Raw genomic sequence first — 16,390 nt, forward strand, 5'->3', positions numbered from 1 at the left:
TTGGCAAACACATAGCGAACATGCCAAAATAGGTGTATTCAAATACCATACGGGGGAAAAAAAAAAAAAAACTTAAAATTAATTTAAATTCAATTTATAAAAAAAATCAAAGTAATGCAGTTTCTTTTTTATGTATAAAAAAACCATAAACATTGAAGGGAAAAACTTATATAAAGGGACACTCCAGTGAATAAAAGTGTTGTAACTAAGCCAAGAGACTACTAAAAGAACAATCAGAACTGAAAACGAGAAAATATACAATTTCATGTAAAGATATGTAATTGTTAAAAATTGTAAATAAAAGTTTATATACGTTTTAAAAAAAAAAAAAAAGGTGCTGTTGGCTCCCCTTCATTTTCTCCTTTTTACGCCGCTATCCCTGCCAGCCCTCTTTTCATACTACCTTTCTTTTGCGACATACGTGCTTCCTTAAGCATTTTCAACGTGCTAGGAATGCTTGAAAAATAACGAAACACTACGAATCGACAGATGTGACCTGAAATGAGTCAGGGCCACCTACTGTTTCGTAGCAGTGCAAAACTCCACAGAAGGAAAAAAAAAAAAAAAAAATGAAAATAAATGACTGTAATAAACATAACATACGATATGAATGGCCCTCAGTTGGAAGAAGAATGTGCCAAGGAAGATTTCTTAAAAGTGCCTGAAGATAACAAAACGGTATGAACCGACAGATATGTTCTGAAATACGTCCAGGGCTGCTTATTGTTTTGTAGCAGCGTACGACTGCAAACTTGTAAACAAAAATGTATCTTTCGTCGCTAGAAGAGAAGGATGCTTGGCGACCCTCCTGTGCCTTGTGTCCCTGTTTTCGCACCTTTGCACAGGTCTACTGGCCGCAAACGGCGTCTCGGACACGCCCGTTAGGCCCCACGGCCGGTCTCGCAGATGTTTCTCGTGCTTGTGCTGTCATATGGGCCACGACCCGAGCGGCAGCGAGCGGCAGTCGAGCAAAGTCGGGGACAAGTCGGGACGGAAGGGGAGAGGTGCGAATGCACTGCACAGATCACGGCAAATACCTGGACGCGAGCCGCGCGGCGTGTGTCAGGTGAGGAAGCTGCCGGGGGCGCCCTCCAGCAGGACACTGCTACACCCCGCACAGCCCCCCGCCGGATAACGGGAACAAGATGCGTCGCCCGCGCCGCACGCACCAAGCGAAACGAATGACGGGCCGGCGCACCGAGCAGCCGCGTGTCTCACGCCAAGTGGCGGCGCGGCGCGCCCGCCAGTCCGGCAGACGCCTCTGAGACGCCGGACGCGCACTCGGCGCCCGCCGTCGAGGCTCCAGCTGTTGCGGAAGGACGTGCTCTGCGTCAAAATGTGTCACCGAAAACTGCGATTGTGTGTGTTGGGAGAAGAGGCAGAGGCGTCTTCTGTCGGTGCGGCTACAGTATAAGGGCGCCAACGGCCATACCATGTTGAATACACCGGTTCTCGTCCGATCACCGAAGTTAAGCAACATCGGGCCCGGTTAGTACTTGGATGGGGTGACCGCCTGGGAACACCGGGTGCTCGCACGCCTCGGATTCGGACCAAAATTCGGAAGAACAATCAAGAACGTCATTACAAATGCCACCTCAAAAATAACAGTAAACGATGGACTTCCAAGTCTATAAGACTGGGAAGATCCGTCAGGCAAGGATGTCCATTATCGATGGCACTTTTCACAATAGCCCTCGACCCACTACTACGAAAACTAACAGCCGAAATCGGAGGATACACAATGGGTGCAACAAACATCGTATGCACGGCCTATGCTGACGACATGGGGCATATTCATCCAAAACGAAGAAGAACTAGGAATAATCCAGCCTATCCATGGATCCTTCGAAAAGGCTTCAGGTGCCAAAACGAATCCGACGAAGACAGTGCTACTACCAATAGGGCAACGGCAGACTGCGACCAGCGAGACAGTGGTACCGAGTGACAAACAACCATAGGGCACTCGGAGTGGAACTACAGCAGTGCCCTTTGAAAATGGCAGCACAAAACTGGCGCAGCGTCTTGAACACAACGAGAGGGCTCGTGAGGATACACGCGAACCGGAACCTGACGCTGAGCCAAAGAGTGCAGTTAGTAAACGAAACAATCCTGTCGAAAGCGTGGTACATGGCGCAAATACTATGTGCTCCGACGGAAATTGCGCGAGCGATAGGAAGTGCGGCGTACTACTTGCTGTGGAGGCGGGAAATCTTCAGGTCTCCCAGGCGACGTGTTTCCTGTCAAGGGACGAAGGCGGACTTGGTCTGACTGACGTTAAGACGAAATGCGCGGCACTGCTTCTACACCGTGCGATGAAAATGGCAAACCAGAACAACAACAGTATAACGTCCAGCCTGATAAACCAATATAAACCTGAATCTGAAGAGGCTCCTGTAGACACTACGAACATACCATTCAAGTTGCGGCACATAAAACAGATGGCAATCGACAAGAGTTACATCACCGCGGTCGTTGCCAACCCACAGCAAAGAACGGCGAGGAACATCTACAGCGCTCTGAGGGGGAAGGCAAGAAAGTCCAAAATAGAGACGAGTTTTCCAGACCATGACTGGCCACAGTCTGGAAGAATGTCTCGGAACGGACACTTCCTGAGCACGCCAGGGACACGTGGTATAAAATCATCCACAAAACAGTGCCGACAAACGAAAAACTGGCACGCATAAAAATGCGGGAATCCCCAAACTGCGAGCTCTGCAACCAGACCGACACCATCGAGCATCGTTTTGGCTGCAGAGAGAGCGGGGAAATATGGGCGGCAGCGAGAAAAAATGATCGCCCACATCAACAGAACCGACGAGAGGGCGATACATGTCTCAGCTGTCACTGTCCCGGACGCGAAGCCTTTCCCCAAAGCGAAACGCCTGGCCACAATGTGGATCATCGCCATGACGGCACACGCCATCGTCACGAAACGGCAGACCGACAAGGCGCAGTTCCTCACGGACCTGTGGAGGAACACAGGAGGGCCAAACAACGCTCCAAGTACCGAGAGGACCTTCCAGAACTTCCTGCAGGTCCCCGCTGGACGCCGCCTTCCGAGGACGCCTTCAACACGACGTGACCGACGCCCTCCCACAACACCCACACCCCAGTCGCTGAGGACTTCGCCCACCAATCCCTCCAAAGCCCCGACGGCAAGAGTGGTGCATTGCGAAAGTGTTGTGAAAATGCGCGCAGAGTGAAAGTGGGTACGTGTAGCAGTGCCAAAGTGAGAGTGACGTGTGCCAATCATAGCCATACAGTGTCCAGTGCCCAATAGCCAAATAAAGCAGGCAAAAGGAAATGATCAGTTTTTAATTTAGTGCAAAGGATACAAGGGACGTGTTCCAAGGTAACAGCGAAATGTCAAACAGTGTATTTCATGTAATTAATGTGTACTCTCGCCATCTCCATTCAAGGTACGTTTTTTTTTCCCCTCTCTCTCTCTCTCTCTCTCTCTCTCTCTCTCTCTGTCTCTCTCTCTCTCTTCTATAATCATTTTTTTTGTTGTTGTTTTGTAGGTTTTTTTGTGTTTGTCTGTGTTTATTCCTTTGATGTATCCGTGTGTATAGATATAGTTATATACATTTATAAAGTTCGGCGCATCATGTGCCAAAACGTTGCATACCCCTTTGCGATTTACAAAAATTCTAACTTTAGACTTTCTCTGCCCCAAATTTTCCGTGGAACTGTTGCGTCCACTCTCACACAGTACACTAAATAACTTCCCCATTCATCATTTATGCACATAGATGTTCTGGCCCATATTCTCCTTTAGCCTTTGGGCAAACACATAGCGAACATGCCAAAATAGGTGTATTCAAATACCATACGGGGGAAAAAAAAAAAAAACTTAAAATTAATTTAAATTCAATTTATAAAAAAAATCAAAGTAATGCAGTTTCTTTTTTATGTATAAAAAACCATAAACATTGAAGGGAAAAACTTATATAAAGGACACTCAGTGAATAAAAGTGTTGTAACTAAGCCAAGAGACTACTAAAAGAACAATCAGAACTGAAAACGAGAAAATATACAATTTCATGTAAAGATATGTAATTGTTAAAAATTGTAAATAAAAGTTTATATACGTTTAAAAAAAAAAAAAAAAGGTGCTGTTGGCTCCCCTTCATTTTCTCCTTTTTACGCCGCTATCCCTGCCAGCCCTCTTTTCATACTACCTTTCTTTTGCGACATACGTGCTTCCTTAAGCATTTTCAACGTGCTAGGAATGCCTTGAAAATAACGAAACACTACGAATCGACAGATGTGACCTGAAATGAGTCAGGGCCACCTACTGTTTCGTAGCAGTGCAAAACTCCACAGAAGGAAAAAAAAAAAAAAAAAAATGAAAATAAATGACTGTATTAAACAAACATACGATATGAATGGCCTCAGTTGGAAGAAGAATGTGCCAAGGAAGATTCTTAAAAAGTGCCTGAAGATAACAAAACGGTATGAACCGACAGATATGTTCTGAAATACGTCAGGGCTGCTTATTGTTTTGTAGCAGCGTACGACTGCAAACTTGTAAACAAAAATGTATCTTTCGTCGCTAGAAGAGAAGGATGCTTTGGCGACCCTCCTGTGCCTTGTGTCCCTGTTTTCGCACCTTTGCACAGGTCTACTGGCCGCAAACGGCGTCTCGGACACGCCCGTTAGGCCCACGGCCGTCTCGCAGATGTTTCTCGTGCTTGTGCTGTCATATTGGGCCACGACCCGAGCGGCAGCGAGCGGCAGTCGAGCAAAGTCGGGACAAGTCGGGACGGAAGGGGAGAGGTTGCGAATGCACTGCACAGATCACGCAAATACCTGGACGCGAGCCGCGCGGCGTGTGTCAGGTGAGGAAGCTGCCGGGGGCGCCCTCCAGCAGGACACTGCTACACCCCGCACAGCCCCCCGCCGGATAACGGAACAAGATGCGTCGCCCGCGCCGCACGCACCAAGCGAAACGAATGACGGGCGGCGCACCGAGCAGCCGCGTGTCTCACGCAAGTGGCGGCGCGGCGCGCCCGCCAGTCCGGCAGACGCCTCTGAGACGCCGGACGCGTCACTCGGCGCCGCCTTCGAGGCTCCAGCTGTTGCGGAAGGACGTGCTCTGCGTCAAATGTGTCACCGAAAACTGCGATTGTGTGTGTTGGGAGAAGAGGCAGAGGCGTCTTCTGTCGTGCGGCTACAGTATAAGGGCGCCAACGGCCATACCATGTTGAATACACCGGTTCTCGTCCGATCACCGAAGTTAAGCAACATCGGGCCCGGTTAGTACTTGGATGGGTGACCGCCTGGGAACACCGGGTGCTCGCACGCCTCGGATTCGGACCAAAATTCGGAAGAACAATCAAGAACGTCATTACAAATGCCACCTCAAAAATAACAGTAAACGGATGGACTTCCAAGTCTATAAGACTGGGAAGATCCGTCAGGCAAGGATGTCCATTATCGATGGCACTTTTCACAATAGCCCTCGACCCACTACTACGAAAACTAACAGCCGAAATCGGAGGATACACAATGGGTGCAACAAACATCGTATGCACGGCCTATGCTGACGACATGGGCATATTCATCCAAAACGAAGAAGAACTAGGAATAATCCAGCCTATCATGGAATCCTTCGAAAAGGCTTCAGGTGCCAAAACGAATCCGACGAAGACAGTGCTACTACCAATAGGCAACGGCAGACTGCGACCAGCGAGACAGTGGTACCGAGTGACAAACAACCATAGGGCACTCGGAGTGGAACTACAGCAGTGCCCTTTGAAAATGGCAGCACAAAACTGGCGCAGCGTCTTGAACACAACGAGAGGGCTCGTGAGGATACACGCGAACCGGAACCTGACGCTGAGCCAAAGAGTGCAGTTAGTAAACGAAACAATCCTGTCGAAAGCGTGGTACATGGCGCAAATACTATGTGCTCCGACGGAAATTGCGCGAGCGATAGGAAGTGCGGCGTACTACTTGCTGTGGAGGCGGGAAATCTTCAAGGTCTCCCCAGGCGACGTGTTTCCTGTCAAGGGACGAAGGCGGACTTGGTCTGACTGACGTTAAGACGAAATGCGCGGCACTGCTTCTACACCGTGCGATGAAAATGGGCAAACCAGAACAACAACAGTATAACGTCCAGCCTGATAAACCAATATAAACCTGAATCTGAAGAGGCTCCTGTAGGACACTACGAACATACCATTCAAGTTGCGGCACATAAAACAGATGGCAATCGACAAGAGTTACATCACCGCGGTCGTTGCCAACCCACAGCAAAGAACGGCGAGGAACATCTACAGCGCTCTGAGGGGAAGGGCAAGAAAGTCCAAAATAGAGACGAGTTTTCCAGACCATGACTGGCCACAGGTCTGGAAGAATGTCTCGGAACGGACACTTCCTGAGCACGCCAGGGACACGTGGTATAAAATCATCCACAAAACAGTGCCGACAAACGAAAAACTGGCACGCATAAAAATGCGGGAATCCCCAAACTGCGAGCTCTGCAACCAGACCGACACCATCGAGCATCGTTTTGGCTGCAGAGAGAGCGGGGAAAATATGGGCGGCAGCGAGAAAAATGATCGCCCACATCAACAGAACCGACGAGAGGGCGATACATGTCTCAGCTGTCACTGTCCCGGACGCGAAGCCTTTCCCCAAAGCGAAACGCCTGGCCACAATGTGGATCATCGCCATGACGGCACACGCCATCGTCACGAAACGGCAGACCGACAAGGCGCAGTTCCTCACGGACCTGTGGGAGGAACACAGGAGGGCCAAACAACGCTCCAAGTACCGAGAGACCTTCCAGAACTTCCTGCAGGTCCCGCTGGACGCCGCCTTCCGAGACGCCTTCAACACGACGTGACCGACGCCCTCCCACAACACCCACACCCCAGTCGCTGAGGACTTCGCCCACCAATCCCTCCAAAGCCCCGACGGCAAGAGTGGTGCATTGCGAAAGTGTTGTGAAAATGCGCGCAGAGTGAAAGTGGGTACGTGTAGCAGTGCCAAAGTGAGAGTGACGTGTGCCAATCATAGCCATACAGTGTCCAGTGCCCAATAGCCAAATAAAGCAGGCAAAAGGAAATGATCAGTTTTTAATTTAGTGCAAAGGATACAAGACGTGTTCCAAGGTAACAGCGAAATGTCAAACAGTGTATTTCATGTAATTAATGTGTACTCTCGCCATCTCCATTCAAGGTACGTTTTTTTTTCCCCTCTCTCTCTCTCTCTCTCTCTCTCTCTCATCTCTCTCTCTCTGTCTCTCTCTCTCTCTTCTATAATCATTTTTTTTGTTGTTGTTTTGTAGGTTTTTTTGTGTTTGTCTGTGTTTATTCCTTTGATGTATCCGTGTGTATAGATATAGTTATATACATTTATAAAGTTCGGCGCATCATGTGCCAAAACGTTGCATACCCCTTTGCGATTTACAAAAATTCTAACTTTAGACTTTCTCTGCCCCAAATTTTCCGTGGAACTGTTGCGTCCACTCTCACACAGTACACTAAATAACTTTCCCCATTCATCATTTATGCACATAGATGTTCTGGCCCATATTCTCCTTTAGCCTTTGGCAAACACATAGCGAACATGCCAAAATAGGTGTATTCAAATACCATACGGGGGAAAAAAAAAAAAAAACTTAAAATTAATTTAAATTCAATTTATAAAAAAAATCAAAGTAATGCAGTTTCTTTTTTATGTATAAAAAACCATAAACATTGAAGGGAAAACTTATATAAAGGACACTCAGTGAATAAAAGTGTTGTAACTAAGCCAAGAGACTACTAAAAGAACAATCAGAACTGAAAACGAGAAAATATACAATTTCATGTAAAGATATGTAATTGTTAAAAATTGTAAATAAAAGTTTATATACGTTTAAAAAAAAAAAAAAAGGTGCTGTTGGCTCCCCTTCATTTTCTCCTTTTTACGCCGCTATCCCTGCCAGCCCTCTTTTCATACTACCTTTCTTTTGCGACATACGTGCTTCCTTAAGCATTTTCAACGTGCTAGAATGCCTTGAAAATAACGAAACACTACGAATCGACAGATGTGACCTGAAATGAGTCAGGGCCACCTACTGTTTCGTAGCAGTGCAAAACTCCACAGAAGGAAAAAAAAAAAAAAAAAAAATGAAAATAAATGACTGTAATAAACATAACATACGATATGAATGGCCTCAGTTGGAAGAAGAATGTGCCAAGGAAGATTTCTTAAAAGTGCCTGAAGATAACAAAACGGTATGAACCGACAGATATGTTCTGAAATACGTCAGGGCTGCTTATTGTTTTGTAGCAGCGTACGACTGCAAACTTGTAAACAAAAATGTATCTTTCGTCGCTAGAAGAGAAGGATGCTTTGGCGACCCTCCTGTGCCTTGTGTCCCTGTTTTCGCACCTTTGCACAGGTCTACTGGCCGCAAACGGCGTCTCGGACACGCCCGTTAGGCCCACGGCCGTCTCGCAGATGTTTCTCGTGCTTGTGCTGTCATATGGGCCACGACCCGAGCGGCAGCGAGCGGCAGTCGAGCAACAGTCGGGACAAGTCGGGACGGAAGGGGAGAGGTGCGAATGCACTGCACAGATCACGCAAATACCTGGACGCGAGCCGCGCGGCGTGTGTCAGGTGAGGAAGCTGCCGGGGGCGCCCTCCAGCAGGACACTGCTACACCCCCGCACAGCCCCCCGCCGGATAACGGGAACAAGATGCGTCGCCCGCGCCGCACGCACCAAGCGAAACGAATGACGGGGCGGCGCACCGAGCAGCCGCGTGTCTCACGCAAGTGGCGGCGCGGCGCGCCCGCCAGTCCGGCAGACGCCTCTGAGACGCCGGACGCGCACTCGGCGCCGCCTTCGAGGCTCCAGCTGTTGCGGAAGGGACGTGCTCTGCGTCAAATGTGTCACCGAAAACTGCGATTGTGTGTGTTGGGAGAAGAGGCAGAGGCGTCTTCTGTCGTGCGGCTACAGTATAAGGGCGCCAACGGCCATACCATGTTGAATACACCGGTTCTCGTCCGATCACCGAAGTTAAGCAACATCGGGCCCGGTTAGTACTTGGATGGGTGACCGCCTGGGAACACCGGGTGCTCGCACGCCTCGGATTCGGACCAAAATTCGGAAGAACAATCAAGAACGTCATTACAAATGCCACCCTCAAAAAATAACAGTAAACGGGATGGACTTCCAAGTCTATAAGACTGGGAAGATCCGTCAGGCAAGGATGTACCATTATCGATGGCACTTTTCACAATAGCCCTCGACCCACTACTACGAAAACTAACAGCCGAAATCGGAGGATACACAATGGGTGCAACAAACATCGTATGCACGGCCTATGCTGACGACATGGGCATATTCATCCAAAACGAAGAAGAACTAGGAATAATCCAGCCTATCATGGAATCCTTCGAAAAGGCTTCAGGTGCCAAAACGAATCCGACGAAGACAGTGCTACTACCAATAGGGCAACGGCAGACTGCGACCAGCGAGACAGTGGTACCGAGTGACAAACAACCATAGGGCACTCGGAGTGGAACTACAGCAGTGCCCTTTGAAAATGGCAGCACAAAACTGGCGCAGCGTCTTGAACACAACGAGAGGCTCGTGAGGATACACGCGAACCGGAACCTGACGCTGAGCCAAAGAGTGCAGTTAGTAAACGAAACAATCCTGTCGAAAGCGTGGTACATGGCGCAAATACTATGTGCTCCGACGGAAATTGCGCGAGCGATAGGAAGTGCGGCGTACTACTTGCTGTGGAGGCGGGAAATCTTCAAGGTCTCCCAGGCGACGTGTTTCCTGTCAAGGGACGAAGGCGGACTTGGTCTGACTGACGTTAAGACGAAATGCGCGGCACTGCTTCTACACCGTGCGATGAAAATGGCAAACCAGAACAACAACAGTATAACGTCCAGCCTGATAAACCAATATAAACCTGAATCTGAAGAGGCTCCTGTAGACACTACGAACATACCATTCAAGTTGCGGCACATAAAACAGATGGCAATCGACAAGAGTTACATCACCGCGGTCGTTGCCAACCCACAGCAAAGAACGGCGAGGAACATCTACAGCGCTCTGATGGGGAAGGCAAGAAAGTCCAAAATAGAGACGAGTTTTCCAGGACCATGACTGGCCACAGGTCTGGGAAGAATGTCTCGGAACGGACACTTCCTGAGCACGCCAGGGACACGTGGTATAAAATCATCCACAAAACAGTGCCGACAAACGAAAAAACTGGCACGCATAAAAATGCGGGAATCCCCAAACTGCGAGCTCTGCAACCAGACCGACACCATCGAGCATCGTTTTGGCTGCAGAGAGAGCGGGGAAATATGGGCGGGCAGCGAGAAAAATGATCGCCCACATCAACAGAACCGACGAGAGGGCGATACATGTCTCAGCTGTCACTGTCCCCGGACGCGAAGCCTTTCCCCAAAGCGAAACGCCTGGCCACAATGTGGATCATCGCCATGACGGCACACGCCATCGTCACGAAACGGCAGACCGACAAGGCGCAGTTCCTCACGGACCTGTGGGAGGAACACAGGAGGGCCAAACAACGCTCCAAGTACCGAGAGACCTTCCAGAACTTCCTGCAGGTCCCGCTGGACGCCGCCTTCCGAGACGCCTTCAACACGACGTGACCGACGCCCTCCCACAACACCCACACCCCAGTCGCTGAGGACTTCGCCCACCAATCCCTCCAAAGCCCCGACGGCAAGAGTGGTGCATTGCGAAAGTGTTGTGAAAATGCGCGCAGAGTGAAAGTGGGGTACGTGTAGCAGTGCCAAAGTGAGAGTGACGTGTGCCAATCATAGCCATACAGTGTCCAGTGCCCAATAGCCAAATAAAGCAGGCAAAAGGAAATGATCAGTTTTTAATTTAGTGCAAAGGATACAAGACGTGTTCCAAGGTAACAGCGAAATGTCAAACAGTGTATTTCATGTAATTAATGTGTACTCTCGCCATCTCCATTCAAGGTACGTTTTTTTTTTCCCCTCTCTCTCTCTCTCTCTCTCTCTCTCTCTCTCTCTGTCTCTCTCTCTCTCTTCTATAATCATTTTTTTTGTTGTTGTTTTGTAGGTTTTTTTTTGTGTTTGTCTGTGTTTATTCCTTTGATGTATCCGTGTGTATAGATATAGTTATATACATTTATAAAGTTCGGCGCATCATGTGCCAAAACGTTGCATACCCCTTTGCGATTTACAAAAATTCTAACTTTAGACTTTCTCTGCCCCCCAAATTTTCCGTGGAACTGTTGCGTCCACTCTCACACAGTACACTAAATAACTTCCCCATTCATCATTTATGCACATAGATGTTCTGGCCCATATTCTCCTTTAGCCTTTGGCAAACACATAGCGAACATGCCAAAATAGGTGTATTCAAATACCATACGGGGGAAAAAAAAAAAAAAAACTTAAAATTAATTTAAATTCAATTTATAAAAAAAATCAAAGTAATGCAGTTTCTTTTTTATGTATAAAAAACCATAAACATTGAAGGGAAAAACTTATATAAAGGACACTCAGTGAATAAAAGTGTTGTAACTAAGCCAAGAGACTACTAAAAGAACAATCAGAACTGAAAACGAGAAAATATACAATTTCATGTAAAGATATGTAATTGTTAAAAATTGTAAATAAAAGTTTATATACGTTTAAAAAAAAAAAAAAAAAGGTGCTGTTGGCTCCCCTTCATTTTCTCCTTTTTACGCCGCTATCCCTGCCAGCCCTCTTTTCATACTACCTTTCTTTTGCGACATACGTGCTTCCTTAAGCATTTTCAACGTGCTAGGAATGCCTTGAAAATAACGAAACACTACGAATCGACAGATGTGACCTGAAATGAGTCAGGGCCACCTACTGTTTCGTAGCAGTGCAAAACTCCACAGAAGGAAAAAAAAAAAAAAAAAAATGAAAATAAATGACTGTAATAAACATAACATACGATATGAATGGCCTCAGTTGGAAGAAGAATGTGCCAAGGAAGATTTCTTAAAAGTGCCTGAAGATAACAAAACGGTATGAACCGACAGATATGTTCTGAAATACGTCAGGGCTGCTTATTGTTTTGTAGCAGCGTACGACTGCAAACTTGTAAACAAAAATGTATCTTTCGTCGCTAGAAGAGAAGGATGCTTTGGCGACCCTCCTGTGCCTTGTGTCCCTGTTTTCGCACCTTTGCACAGGTCTACTGGCCGCAAACGGCGTCTCGGACACGCCCGTTAGGCCCACGGCCGTCTCGCAGATGTTTCTCGTGCTTGTGCTGTCATATGGGCCACGACCCGAGCGGCAGCGAGCGGCAGTCGAGCAAAGTCGGGACAAGTCGGGACGGAAGGGGAGAGGTGCGAATGCACTGCACAGATCACGCAAATACCTGGACGCGAGCCGCGCGGCGTGTGTCAGGTGAGGAAGCTGCCGGGGGCGCCCTCCAGCAGGACACTGCTACACCCCGCACAGCCCCCCGCCGGATAACGGGAACAAGATGCGTCGCCCGCGCCGCACGCACCAAGCGAAACGAATGACGGGCGGCGCACCGAGCAGCCGCGTGTCTCACGCAAGTGGCGGCGCGGCGCGCCCGCCAGTCCGGCAGACGCCTCTGAGACGCCGGACGCGCACTCGGCGCCGCCTTCGAGGCTCCAGCTGTTGCGGAAGGACGTGCTCTGCGTCAAATGTGTCACCGAAAACTGCGATTGTGTGTGTTGGGAGAAGAGGCAGAGGCGTCTTCTGTCGTGCGGCTACAGTATAAGGGCGCCAACGGCCATACCATGTTGAATACACCGGTTCTCGTCCGATCACCGAAGTTAAGCAACATCGGGCCCGGTTAGTACTTGGATGGGTGACCGCCTGGGAACACCGGGTGCTCGCACGCCTCGGATTCGGACCAAAATTCGGAAGAACAATCAAGAACGTCATTACAAATGCCACCTCAAAAATAACAGTAAACGGATGGACTTCCAAGTCAATAAGACTGGGAAGATCCGTCAGGCAAGGATGTCCATTATCGATGGCACTTTTCACAATAGCCCTCGACCCACTACTACGAAAACTAACAGCCGAAATCGGAGGATACACAATGGGTGCAACAAACATCGTATGCACGGCCTATGCTGACGACATGGGCATATTCATCCAAAACGAAGAAGAACTAGGAATAATCCAGCCTATCATGGAATCCTTCGAAAAGGCTTCAGGTGCCAAAACGAATCCGACGAAGACAGTGCTACTACCAATAGGCAACGGCAGACTGCGACCAGCGAGACAGTGGTACCGAGTGACAAACAACCATAGGGCACTCGGAGTGGAACTACAGCAGTGCCCTTTGAAAATGGCAGCACAAAACTGGCGCAGCGTCTTGAACACAACGAGAGGGCTCGTGAGGATACACGCGAACCGGAACCTGACGCTGAGCCAAAGAGTGCAGTTAGTAAACGAAACAATCCTGTCGAAAGCGTGGTACATGGCGCAAATACTATGTGCTCCGACGGAAATTGCGCGAGCGATAGGAAGTGCGGCGTACTACTTGCTGTGGAGGCGGGAAATCTTCAAGGTCTCCCAGGCGACGTGTTTCCTGTCAAGGGACGAAGGCGGACTTGGTCTGACTGACGTTAAGACGAAATGCGCGGCACTGCTTCTACACCGTGCGATGAAAATGGCAAACCAGAACAACAACAGTATAACGTCCAGCCTGATAAACCAATATAAACCTGAATCTGAAGAGGCTCCTGTAGACACTACGAACATACCATTCAAGTTGCGGCACATAAAACAGATGGCAATCGACAAGAGTTACATCACCGCGGTCGTTGCCAACCCACAGCAAAGAACGGCGAGGAACATCTACAGCGCTCTGAGGGGGAAGGCAAGAAAGTCCAAAATAGAGACGAGTTTTCCAGACCATGACTGGCCACAGGTCTGGAAGAATGTCTCGGAACGGACACTTCCTGAGCACGCCAGGGACACGTGGTATAAAATCATCCACAAAACAGTGCCGACAAACGAAAAACTGGCACGCATAAAAATGCGGGAATCCCCAAACTGCGAGCTCTGCAACCAGACCGACACCATCGAGCATCGTTTTGGCTGCAGAGAGAGCGGGGAAATATGGGCGGCAGCGAGAAAAATGATCGCCCACATCAACAGAACCGACGAGAGGGCGATACATGTCTCAGCTGTCACTGTCCCGGACGCGAAGCCTTTCCCCAAAGCGAAACGCCTGGCCACAATGTGGATCATCGCCATGACGGCACACGCCATCGTCACGAAACGGCAGACCGACAAGGCGCAGTTCCTCACGGACCTGTGGGAGGAACACAGGAGGGCCAAACAACGCTCCAAGTACCGAGAGACCTTCCAGAACTTCCTGCAGGTCCCGCTGGACGCCGCCTTCCGAGACGCCTTCAACACGACGTGACCGACGCCCTCCCACAACACCCACACCCCAGTCGCTGAGGACTTCGCCCACCAATCCCTCCAAAGCCCCGACGGCAAGAGTGGTGCATTGCGAAAGTGTTGTGAAAATGCGCGCAGAGTGAAAGTGGGTACGTGTAGCAGTGCCAAAGTGAGAGTGACGTGTGCCAATCATAGCCATACAGTGTCCAGTGCCCAATAGCCAAATAAAGCAGGCAAAAGGAAATGATCAGTTTTTAATTTAGTGCAAAGGATACAAGACGTGTTCCAAGGTAACAGCGAAATGTCAAACAGTGTATTTCATGTAATTAATGTGTACTCTCGCCATCTCCATTCAAGGTACGTTTTTTTTTCCCCTCTCTCTCTCTCTCTCTCTCTCTCTCTCTCTCTCTGTCTCTCTCTCTCTCTTCTATAATCATTTTTTTTGTTGTTGTTTTGTAGGTTTTTTTTGTGTTTGTCTGTGTTTATTCCTTTGATGTATCCGTGTGTATAGATATAGTTATATACATTTATAAAGTTCGGCGCATCATGTGCCAAAACGTTGCATACCCCTTTGCGATTTACAAAAATTCTAACTTTAGACTTTCTCTGCCCCAAATTTTCCGTGGAACTGTTGCGTCCACTCTCACACAGTACACTAAATAACTTCCCCATTCATCATTTATGCACATAGATGTTCTGGCCCATATTCTCCTTTAGCCTTTGGCAAACACATAGCGAACATGCCAAAATAGGTGTATTCAAATACCATACGGGGGAAAAAAAAAAAAAAACTTAAAATTAATTTAAATTCAATTTATAAAAAAAATCAAAGTAATGCAGTTTCTTTTTTATGTATAAAAAACCATAAACATTGAAGGGAAAAACTTATATAAAGGACACTCAGTGAATAAAAGTGTTGTAACTAAGCCAAGAGACTACTAAAAGAACAATCAGAACTGAAAACGAGAAAATATACAATTTCATGTAAAGATATGTAATTGTTAAAAATTGTAAATAAAAGTTTATATACGTTTAAAAAAAAAAAAAAAGGTGCTGTTGGCTCCCCTTCATTTTCTCCTTTTTACGCCGCTATCCCTGCCAGCCCTCTTTTCATACTACCTTTCTTTTGCGACATACGTGCTTCCTTAAGCATTTTCAACGTGCTAGGAATGCCTTGAAAATAACGAAACACTACGAATCGACAGATGTGACCTGAAATGAGTCAGGGCCACCTACTGTTTCGTAGCAGTGCAAAACTCCACAGAAGGAAAAAAAAAAAAAAAAAATGAAAATAAATGACTGTAATAAACATAACATACGATATGAATGGCCTCAGTTGGAAGAAGAATGTGCCAAGGAAGATTTCTTAAAAGTGCCTGAAGATAACAAAACGGTATGAACCGACAGATATGTTCTGAAATACGTCAGGGCTGCTTATTGTTTTGTAGCAGCGTACGACTGCAAACTTGTAAACAAAAATGTATCTTTCGTCGCTAGAAGAGAAGGATGCTTTGGCGACCCTCCTGTGCCTTGTGTCCCTGTTTTCGCACCTTTGCACAGGTCTACTGGCCGCAAACGGCGTCTCGGACACGCCCGTTAGGCCCACGGCCGTCTCGCAGATGTTTCTCGTGCTTGTGCTGTCATATGGGCCACGACCCGAGCGGCAGCGAGCGGCAGTCGAGCAAAGTCGGGACAAGTCGGGACGGAAGGGGAGAGGTGCGAATGCACTGCACAGATCACGCAAATACCTGGACGCGAGCCGCGCGGCGTGTGTCAGGTGAGGAAGCTGCCGGGGGCGCCCTCCAGCAGGACACTGCTACACCCCGCACAGCCCCCCGCCGGATAACGGGAACAAGATGCGTCGCCCGCGCCGCACGCACCAAGCGAAACGAATGACGGGCGGCGCACCGAGCAGCCGCGTGTCTCACGCAAGTGGCGGCGCGGCGCGCCCGCCAGTCCGGCAGACGCCTCTGAGACGCCGGACGCGCACTCGGCGCCGCCTTC

The 16,390-nt window shown here is 48.5% G+C and overlaps 3 non-coding genes and 1 pseudogene across 3 annotated transcripts; all 4 read left to right on the forward strand.

The window, feature by feature from the left end:
- The first annotated feature begins 1,418 nt into the window (after positions 1–1,418).
- On the forward strand, positions 1,419–1,539 carry LOC124766544 (annotated as a pseudogene).
- Positions 1,540–5,188: 3,649 nt separating this feature from the next.
- Positions 5,189–5,308, forward strand: LOC124766535. Its single transcript, XR_007012915.1, has one exon. It is a non-coding gene; the product is annotated as a 5S ribosomal RNA (ribosomal RNA).
- Positions 5,309–8,966: 3,658 nt separating this feature from the next.
- On the forward strand, positions 8,967–9,086 carry LOC124766545. The gene has a single exon (XR_007012923.1). It is a non-coding gene; the product is annotated as a 5S ribosomal RNA (ribosomal RNA).
- A 3,661-nt stretch (positions 9,087–12,747) lies between these two features.
- On the forward strand, positions 12,748–12,867 carry LOC124766546. The gene has a single exon (XR_007012924.1). It is a non-coding gene; the product is annotated as a 5S ribosomal RNA (ribosomal RNA).
- Positions 12,868–16,390: the final 3,523 nt, after the last annotated feature.

This window comes from Schistocerca piceifrons, unplaced genomic scaffold (genome assembly GCF_021461385.2).
Source record: "Schistocerca piceifrons isolate TAMUIC-IGC-003096 unplaced genomic scaffold, iqSchPice1.1 HiC_scaffold_671, whole genome shotgun sequence".
Taxonomy (NCBI): domain Eukaryota; kingdom Metazoa; phylum Arthropoda; class Insecta; order Orthoptera; family Acrididae; genus Schistocerca; species Schistocerca piceifrons.